Genomic DNA, 8,427 nt, shown 5'->3' with positions numbered 1-8,427 from the left:
TAGGAATAAAGAGAAGTGTACGGGTATTTTGGTTATTGTTTAAGGTATATTTGAAGATGTATTTTCCATTTTTTGAATGCACGAATAATGATTATTACTCTATTGACAGCTGGATGCGTGGATGCTGTTTGAAAATCGCTACCTAGCTGGTTCGGTTCTGAAGCAACGGGGTGTCACAGAACGAATTCCAATGAATATTTTGAAACTTTAGGACAATATTTAAATCGTTACATAGGGGTTTTTGAAAACTAGAAAAATTGCCAAAATAGCGGCCATTTTTGTTAAAAGTGACCTATTTTTCATGAAAAATCACCGTTTAACAGCTCTCAAAAAATTAAAAAAATATATAAAAAACGGCTATGTAACGCTTTAGATAATTCATTTTAACATGCTGATTTCAGCTGAATCGGTCGAGTAGATCCTGAGATATCGATACTACCAGTTGGAAAAACATGGTTTCGAGAAAAACGCGTTTGAACATTCGTGACTTCATTCTTTTGGCTATAACATTCCAACGAAATCGAATATCGAAAAATGCTTTTAGGACATTTCTGAGGGCATAAGCTCCCCAAAAATGCAAAAACAAAAATCCAAGTTTTTCGATTTTCCAGACCGCCTTAATGTTTTCTATTCATATAATACTGCGAGCAAATGCATTTCGTTTTGTGATTTTTCAATCATATGCAAATAACAGGAAAGCTTCTGAAGATTATTCTTCCCCATCAGTAGAATATTTTCGTATCCAATATTGGATGCACAAAACCGTAACGCTCTCGTTTTCGAGGTACCCCAAATATTCATTTATTCATTCATTCAGAATGGATTTACATTCAACTTCAAAGAAATGATCACTAAATCAACGATAGTCCTACGTCAACCTTGCTGTTATACCACAGATATAACCCACTTCCTGTTTTTCTCTCCGCCGGTGGTAAAACTGCATTCCCAACTCCGGGACGATAATATTCGGCTACTCGTTCAATCTAATCGGATAGTTTTTAGTGTCAAGATGTACAATTTACAATAACGTGTATTTTTAGTGAAATCATATTACTCGAGCAACCGAAGCCTTAATGAAACGTTGTCCTCTTATGGTAAGAATTTCAACATTTCTCGGCGTAAATGGCCCTAAAAAAGTGTGATCTTACGTCTTGTGAAGAAGTTCGAGAAAACCGGTAGTGTTCTCGACAGTCTTCGGAAAGCAACGCGGTGCTGATGTGCAGCTTTTTGTTTTGCACCCAGTTGAACTTTCACTCTTTGCGCACACCCGCGCCCGGGCGAATCAACGCGCACCGAAACAAAGTTGAAATGTTTAGTTTCAACACCGTTCGCTTTAAAGTTCGAACATCCTTTTTGCACCGTATCCTTACACCGGTGTATATGCCCAATTTCAAACCGCGCTCGAATTTTGTTTGTGTGCTTTGCTTTTGACTGATGTCACATTAGGCGGATTCGCCGCCGCGGATTCCGCGAGTAAAACCGCAGCGGAGGATCTACAGTGTATTGTGAATGAGTCATGTCACACAGAGCGGGGCGGTTTTGGAAGCGATTTCAAATCGAGAAAAAAACCATCGCGATATCCGCGGCGGCGAATCCGCGTAATGTGACATCAGCCTTTCTCTGTTGAGGCGGTACGTATGGGGACGGGCTGTTTTTCAATGCTTTGCTTGGAACGAACGAAGACAAAGCGGGCGCTAGAATTTGATGTGTATGTGTGTATGTATATAGAATGAGACGCGCATCACACAAGTGAGAAATAATCTCGCGTAACTTTCGAAAAGGTCCTAAGTAACAAATGTAAACAAATCGAGTTAATAGATGCACACTATTAGTTCTCAATCATTGAATGCATTACAAAAACAATCGTTCAAGTATCTATCCTTTTCACCTTTTTATCACCGATACAAAAAATGTCCAATGTACAGATGCGAATTTTGAGCACACGACTGTTACTTCGGACGCCACTTTCCTCTGACGCTCGATACGTCCGAAGTAACAAAGCAATCAAAACAACACGAAGTCGTACTTTGGTCATTTTGAGTTTTTGTTATTTTCGGGTGTTGATATCGTTTTTAGTGCAACTCAACGAATGATAACAATAATGATCTGCCTTTAGCACGAAGTGCAAATATTTGGATCGTTGTTCAGTAGTTGTTTTCAAATTCTCATCGTGCAACGTAACTTGTCCAATGTACAAAGCGGTCAGTCAAAACGTTCAATGTAACATTTCTCGCTCGGAGGCTTCAATTTTAAACTAAAATCACATAACAACAGTTACGATAGCTTTTTCAGAGTTATTATTGACTGTTAGTGGTAAAAGTAGTGATAAAGATCGATTCCTTTTGAAACAATTCGCGGACCAATGTTCCGGTCTTCAACTTCATTTTTCTCGAGTTTTTTTTTTTTATTAAATTCGTTTATTTTAACAGGCTCAGTTACATAAGTTTAAAGGAGCCGAATTCTTAATTATATTTTTATTATTATACATAAACATTTTCTAAATCTAAGGTAAGTAAGGTAGAAAACCGATTACTCGCGGTCTACTCGAGTTTAGTAGGGTGACATATTTGTTCAGGAAAAGCATGGGATATAAGGAAATTGTTACAATAATGATAATCTCACACACTCAATTCTTAAATCTATTCGTATATCTATTGTGTATTTACATTTCAACTTATTCTACTGTTTGTAGCAAGGGGACCAATTGCACGCAAAGGATATAAGGATATAAGGATAATCACACACGAACATCGATAGCTTTAAGGAAAATATAGATTTGGGACATGTAATCAAGGTCTAACCGAGCCAACACATCTCTCACCGGCACATTGGGCTGTCTTCCTCTAGCACTGAGGGAGTTTTCTAAATTCGATCTGGCGACAAGATACAACTCGCACGACCAAACAACGTGCTCGATGTCGTGGTAACCGTGGCCACAAACACAAAGATTGCTGTCGGCAAGATTAATACGAAAGAGTAGCGCGTCTAACGAACAGTGGTTGGACATGAGTCGGGAGAAGGTGCGAATAAAGTCTCGACTCAAGTCCAGACTTTTGAACCATGGTTTGAAGCTAACCTTAGGGATAATTGAGTGGAACCACCGGCCCAATTCATCTTCGTTCCATTTGCGTTGCCAATTAGCGATGGTATTTTTACGGACTAAAGAATAAAATTCATTGAAGGCGATTTGACGCTGATAAATTTCGCCTTCAATTGCACCTACCTTTGCTAATGAGTCAGCCCTCTCATTACCCGGAATTGAGCAATGTGAAGGGACCCAGACAAAGGTAATGACATAACAGCGTCTGGATAAAGCACTCAAAATTTCTCGTATTCTCTCAAGGAAGTACGGCGAGTGCTTCTCCGGCCTCACTGAACGGATAGCTTCGACAGAGTTCAGACTATCCGTTACAATGTAATAGTGTTCAACAGGTCGTGAGGCGACGCTGTCCAGCGCCCAGTGTATTGCTGCCAATTCAGCAATATACACTGAGCAAGGATACTGAAGACTGTGTGAGGTGCTAAAAAATACGTTGAACACTCCAAATCCTGTGGACTCATTCATAGAGGACCCATCAGTAAAGTACATATTATCGCAATTGATACGCCCATACTTTGCATTAAAGATCGTAGGAACGATCCCCGATAGAAGATAATCTGGAATTCCATGGATTTTCTCCTTCATGAACAGATCAAAATGTACAGAGGAATTGATGTAGTCAGGAAAACAAACACGGTTGGGAATATACGAAGAAGGAACAACCTGCATGGAGATGAATTCATGATATGAACTCATGAATCCAGAGTGAAAATTTAGCTCGATCAGTTGCTCAAAATTTTCGATCACCAATGGGTTCATAACCTTACACCGGATGAGGAACCGAAGAGATAATGAATTGAAGCGATCTTTTAGTGGGAGTACGCCTGCCAAAACCTCGAGACTCATGGTATGCGTTGAGGGCATACATCCCAACGCAATACGGAGACAAAGATACTGAATTCGCTCGAGTTTAATGAGGTGTGTTTTGGCAGCTGATTGAAAACAGAAACTGCCATACTCCATCACTGAGAGAATAGTTGTTCGATACAACATTATAAGATCTTCGGGGTGGGCTCCCCACCATGTGCCGGTAATTGTACGGAGAAAGTTTATTCTTTGTTGGCATTTTTTACTCAGATACCTAATATGGGCCCCCCAAGTACATTTGGAGTCGAACCAGACCCCAAGATACTTGAATGACATAGCATGAGTGATCGGTTTACCCAAAAGTTGAAGCTTTGGTTTTGCTGGTCTATGCTTCCTAGAAAAAACCACCATCTCTGTTTTCTCCGTGGAGAATTCGATCCCTAGCCCAATGGCCCAGGTTGAAAAATTGTTCAAAGTATCTTGTAAGGGTTCTTGCAGGTCGGATTCGTTTGATCCTACGACAGACACCACTCCATCATCTGCAAGTTGTCTTAGGCTGCAATTTTGTGTAAGACAATTGTCAATGTCGCTTACATAGAAGTTGTACAAAAAACTTAAACATGAGCCCTGGGGGAGGCCCATGTAGGAGGCCCGATTTACTGTCGAATCTCCATGAGAAAAGTTCAAATGTTTCTCACAAAGCAAGTTATATAACATATTATTCAATAGAGGCCCCGAGAGTGTAATTTGTCTGACAAAACCTCTATTGAAACAGAATCAAAGGCCCCCTTTATGTCCAAGAATACTGAAGCCATTTGTTTTTTTTTCGGCGTAAGCCATTTGAATTTCTGAAGAAAGCAACGCAAGACAATCATTCGTCCCCTTGCCCCTGCGGAACCCATATTGTGTATCTGAGAGTAGGCCATTCGTTTCAACCCATCGATCAAGGCGAAACAAGATCATTTTCTCCAACAATTTCCGTATACAAGACAGCATTGCTATTGGGCGGTACGAATTGAAGTTGGACGCGGGTTTTCCGGGTTTTTGAATAGCTATAACTCGTACTTGTCTCCAATCATCTGGAACAATATTATGTTCCAGAAACCGATTGAATAAATTCAACAAGCGATGTTTCGCCACATCAGGGAGGTTTTTCAGCAAGTTGAACTTAATTCTATCCGATCCCGGAGCAGAATTGTTACATGAAAGGAGAGCAAGAGAGAATTCTACCATCGAAAACTCGGAATCAAGATCGCATCTATCTTGTGGTATATCTCGAACAATTTTCTGCACGGGAGCGGAATCGGGACAAACCTTCCGTGCAAAATTAAAAATCCATCGATGTGAATATTCTTCGCTTTCATTCGTTGAAGAGCGATTTCTCATGTTTCGAGCCACTTTCCATAATTTTTTCATTGACGTTTCTCGTGATAAACCTCCCACGAAATTTCGCCAATAAGCACGTTTTTTCCCTTTGATCAAATTTTTGAACTGATTCTCAAGGGCTAAATACGTTTGAAAATTTTCAGGAGTTCCACGTTTCCGAAAAACTTTGAATGCATTCGATTTTTCTATATAAAGCTTGGAACATTGGCTATCCCACCATAGATTGGGAGGCCTTCGGCAAATGGTGGAACCTGGGATGGGTTTCGTTTGAGCGCGAACTGCGCTGTCATAGATCAAACGAGAAAGGAAGTTATACTCCTCCAATGGAGGTAAACCATCTCTGGAATTGATGGCTAGAGCAATCGCGTCCGCATATTTTTTCCAGTCAATGTGTCTTGTGAGGTCATATGCCATGTTTATAGATTCAGAAGAATTCGACCCAGTGGTGATGGAAATTTTGATTGGCAAGTGATCACTACCGTTGGGATCCTGTATTACATTCCACTTGCAATCTAACGATAGTGAGTTCGAGCAAAGCGAGAGGTCAAGAGCACTTGGCTTAGCAGGTGGTTTAGGTACACGTGTTGTTTCCCCAGTATTCAAAATGGTCATATTGAAGCTGTTACAAAGGTCATATATCAACGATGAACGGTTGTCATCGTACTGTTCCCCCCAGACGGTTCCGTGAGAATTGAAGTCTCCCAAGATCAACCGTGGCTCAGGAAAGAGTGAGCATATGTCAGCAAGTTGCTTGCGGCTAACCGCAGCTCTCGGAGGCCAATACAAGCTGACAATACAGAGGTCTTTGCCTCTGATGTTTGCATGACAAGCAACAGCTTCGATCCCACCAATAGGTGGAAGATCAATTCGGAAAAATGAGTGGCACTTTTTGATCCCCAATAGCACCCCTCCGTATCTGTCATATCGGTCCAAGCGTATAATATTAAAATCGTGGAAAGAGAGATCATCTTGCGAAGAAAGCCAAGTTTCGGACAGAGCAAAAACATCACAATTGAACTTATGAATTAAAAATTTGAATGTATCCAATTTAGGGATAAGACTACGACAATTCCACTGTAAAACAGTGATATCTCCGACCTCTCTATTGAAATTAGACATCAAGAGAGATAATCATTGCAAGGAGGGGCCATGTTTGCATCAATTGCTGCAAAATTGTCTTTAATACTGGAAGCATTGCGGTGACAATGGTTCTGATGGAGAAAATTTGATCCACAAGGTCGGACAACTTTATGAATCCCCATTGGGAAGTTGAACTTGACGGAAAAACAGGGACATTTGGGGTTTTTGATGTTCCCTCGAATGCTGGGTCGTTCGAAGGTGAACCATTCCCACGGAAGCCAGGAGGAACCTGATTTTGCTTGTCCGCTGCACTCGTTTTTTTAGGCAAACTAACTGGGGGTATCACCGGAGGGACTTGTCCTTGAACGTTGGGAGTGGTCACATTTTTGCGCCGGGGATTCCCTTGAGAAATAGGCGGCGTGCCCCCGTTAGCTGTATCCGCTTCCATTTCGTCAACTGGCAACGTGGCGTAAACATTATGTGTGTTGATTGGTTGTTGTTGTTGAGCCAGTGGAGAAGCGCCCTTCAAAATTTCCGCGAAAGTGCGTTTAGAGCGTTCCCTCAAAGAACGCTTCTGTTTCTCCCAGCGACTCTTGTATGCTTCACAAGCTGAGAGCACGTGTGGGGTTCCCCCGCAATATGGACACTTTTTTACCGTCGCACTGCAGGCTTCGCCCACATGTTGCTCTCCGCAAGTGGCACAACGTTCTTTATTGGCACAATAAGCAGCCGTATGACCAACTGACTTGCACTTTTGACAAATCATTGGCTTCGGAATAAAAAGTCGCACGGCTAACCTCAATTTCTCTACCATCACGTAGTCCGGGAGAGCTGAACCAGCGAAGGTGACTCGAAACGAGTCGGACGGCGTAAATTTGGTTTCACCCCCTTCATGGGAGACTGTTCCGAGCTGGCGGCAACCCAAGATCTTAACAGTCATCGAGGGCAGTTTCTTAAAACGGCCAGTACATTCACTCGTAATGTATTCGCACGTCAGACCCGTTTCGGTTATCACACCCTCAATTTCAACTACGTGAGAGGGAATGTAAACCCGATACTCAATTGTAAAATGCTGGTCGACAACAATCTTGTTTGCGTCCTTTCGATCAGTCACGACAACTCGCAATTTGTTTGGTCTAACCTTCGAAATTTCCGACACGGAGGTATACCTTGCCAGATCTTTCGCGATCTGCATGACTTTCAAAGCTTTTCCATTTGGTTTGGGCCGAAAGAAAACAACCCATGGGCCAGTTCCAGATGCATCTTCTGGATAGACCTTGACACGGGGGGAGGACGTAACAGAGGGGGAAGACGAGGTAACAGAGGAGGAAGACGAGGTAACAGAGGGGGAAGACGAGGACAAGGATTGAGTGGGAAGGGAGACAACATGGGGAGTAGGCGAAGGTAAGGATTGAGTGGTAGCGGGGATAACAGAAAGGGAACCCGAAGTCGAAGGTAGGGTGGGAGCGTCAAGAGGTGGAGAGGAGAGATTTGCGATTTTTTTATGAGGGGTCTTATTAGCATGAGCTGATTCGTCCCCAGAAGAAACATCTTGCGATTTAGGAACACGTTTAAGTGTTTTCCCTTTTTTACCTGATTCATTGGTTTCATTGTCTGAGATCTCCATATTCGGAGACCCCCCACCTTCTGCCATTATAAATGGCACTTAAATTCTATTTTTTTAAATATTTCACAATAATAAAATAAAAAATTATACTATTTATATATTTAATACTATTTATTATAGAAAAAAATAAAATTAAATATAATATTTATATATATTTTCTCTAAATGTATTTTTATTCGTATTCACCTAAATGCGCACCCCGCGTAGATAATATTCGACTCGTTCTGCACCGTCCAGTTGATCACGTGTTGGCGTCTATTGTTACACTGCTGTAGGTGTATTGGTGAGCGAGCGCACCTACGTCGGCGGTGGAAATGGCAATGATTCGGCGATCAAAAGTGTCTCTCTATAGACCTTCACCAGTATCTGCTGTGAGAAGCTATTCACTCCAGCTGGTGGGAATTGTTGAGCGCACTTCACTGTTCTC

The sequence above is a fragment of the Toxorhynchites rutilus genome, chromosome 3 (assembly GCF_029784135.1).
Source record: "Toxorhynchites rutilus septentrionalis strain SRP chromosome 3, ASM2978413v1, whole genome shotgun sequence".
Lineage (NCBI taxonomy): Eukaryota > Metazoa > Arthropoda > Insecta > Diptera > Culicidae > Toxorhynchites > Toxorhynchites rutilus.
This window is presented reverse-complemented; position numbering follows the sequence as displayed.